This window comes from Glycine soja, chromosome 13 (genome assembly GCF_004193775.1).
Source record: "Glycine soja cultivar W05 chromosome 13, ASM419377v2, whole genome shotgun sequence".
Lineage (NCBI taxonomy): Eukaryota > Viridiplantae > Streptophyta > Magnoliopsida > Fabales > Fabaceae > Glycine > Glycine soja.
The window spans coordinates 28295953-28298679 of record NC_041014.1 but is presented as its reverse complement, the minus strand read 5'-3'; positions in this window follow the sequence as shown (position 1 = coordinate 28298679).

The window sequence follows — 2727 nt, the reverse complement described above, 5'->3', positions numbered from 1 at the left end:
GAGTGTATGTCATTTGATTCTGTCAGCATTAGTGATCATTGATGAGTTTAGTTGTGATTAATACAATGAAAATTGCTTTGGTTCTACGTGAGGATGTAATCAATGGACAAGATTTTTGGAATATGCTCAAGGCATGTAATGACAAATTTTGAGCTCATAAAGTCTAACACATTCATAAGGATTGTAAATATATATATATATATATATATGTGACCAGTGGGATATTGTTAGCAATTTTGGGTCATATATATATATATATATATATATATATATATATATATATATATCACATAATTGAATGAGTTAGGATCATTATTTTATTAGCCAAAATATTAAAGTGGTCTAATCAATATAAAATTATGGCTAATGACATATATGTCATGAAAGACTAATTGTGTAGATATCATTAGTAATATTATAATTTGACGAGGAGACAAATTATAATTATCAAATTTGGGGTAACTGATGGCAGTTACCAATACAAGAGGTTATGGTCTCCATTTGTAGAAAGAAGTTACAAAACCTACAATTTTGCTTTCTTTTTCTCTTTATCCCATCAGAAGAGAAAATTTAGAGAAGAAAATAAAGATCTCTACATCTAGAAGATCATAAAACCAATCTTGATTCTCATCAACCTTTCATCATTTCATTATGGCTAATCCAGGTACGCTTCCGTATTTAGTTTTGATCATAATTTTGAGTATGGGAACATAACAAGGTTTTATTCATCTTTATGCAGTAATTTTTCTCTACATGGATAGAAAACATGTGGTTAGGACTGATGATTGTCTGTTAGAATCAAATTAGGTTGATTGATTGAATCCCTACAAAGAACACGTAATGGGTTTTGTGTCTAGGGATGGAACAAAACTTCTTAGTCATTTTTAACTCTTGTTCCTAAAGCAAGTCACTTGGTTAGGCTAGGCAAGAGATTGCTAGTTTAGTTAAGGGACTTAGGCTCTTTCCATTTGAGGGATCGAAGTTTGAGTAATGTTGTGAGTTGATGATAATAATTAAACTTTGAACTAAATGAGTGACCTTTGTATGCATGAGAAAATGATTTAGTGGAATCAATCTCACACTTTTATCCATTGTTGTTTTACTTATTTTTACCGCATTCCAAGTGTTTATAAAAATTACCAAAAAGAATTTCTTATTCTTTTACTCTTTAATTTTTTGTTTAAGTTCTTGTCAATTACATTCTCGCAATCCAATTCATTGTTATTCTGATAGTCGTAATTAATGAATATTACTATTTGATAAGTATTACACAAATTCTTAAAAATATAATACTTAAACTTCTATTTTATACTATTTACGCGATTGCTAGAAAATAATTAGAGGAAGCACAAACAAACTCCAAGTTTCAAGCCGGTCTACAGACAACAGGATCGCTACATCACCATATATAGTTAATCGCATTACCATACTCCTTTATGATATGTACGTACCACGTGTTTAGATACGGTATACCATCTAATATAATTGGAATATACCATCTTTTCATTTAGGCATAAAAGAAGAAGAAATAAAAACTTTTTAATTTTTGTTTGGGGGCCAAAGAAATGGCCAATGCCGAGGAGATTCTAATAAAGAGGAAGTCTGTGACACTGTCACCATTCGGCACTCGCCAGCTAATTTACGGTGCATGATGTGGAAGTCACTTTTACTTCTACTGTGAACAAATATTAAAGCTCATGCTTCTTGTTTTTTCTGTAAAAGATTATTTGTCATTTTCTTACTGAAATTTAAAAATCTCTCGTCGCGTAATCTCTTTTAAGAAACTAATCAGGCTTTTTATCCGCACTTTTGTTTCTTGGCTGTTACTTCTTGAAATCAAAATGTTATCTAGCATAATTGACATTAATTTTGGTTAGTTATAGAAACACATAATGAAAGAGAAGCCAACGCGTATTGGAAAACCAAAGTATCTCAGTGGCGGGACAAAAGTGGAATTCATGTTGAAATTCATACTAAACAAATCGTTTGGATATTGATTATTATCTTATCCTAAAACATGGTTAAAGTTTTAATTTTATATTTACGTCTGAAGACCACGGCTATGTAAATTAAACAAGGAAACATTAGTGGTACAAAGTATACATTTTTCATCATCCAATTGTCATTTTTTAAATTTTAGGTAGAAACACTCAAGAACTGGTGCGAAATTTAAGATTGTAAAATAATGGTGATGGATTTGGTACTTTAAATTGAAAGCTAAGATATTTTTTTTTGCCATTACATTTTTTATTATATTCAATTTGACCATTTATTTTTTTAATAGTTCAATTTATTTTTATATATTTTTAAAGTGAGTTTAAAAATTATTTACGAGTGGCACTTTTCAATTTTTGTACTAGATTTTGAATATTTTTTTTAACTAATTTGAGATATGAAATTTGTCCTATTAAATTGACTTATATGAAAAAATCATGTGAAAAAATAAGTTTCACAAATAATAATAAAAATTCGATATCATATTTTTTAATTTTTCGATTGCTCGTTAGATTCACTTTTTCATGTGATTTTTTCATGTTTATTATTCTTTTTTAGTTTGAACATGAGTTGAGTTTTATAGTTCTCATGTACCTAAATTTAATGAAATAAAATTCAAGTCTCAAATCAATTGAAAAAGAGATTTAAAATTGTGTCCCAAATTAAATAAAAATATAATTATTTCAAATAGTCATTTTAAATCACTTTAAAAACATCAAAGATTAAACTCAT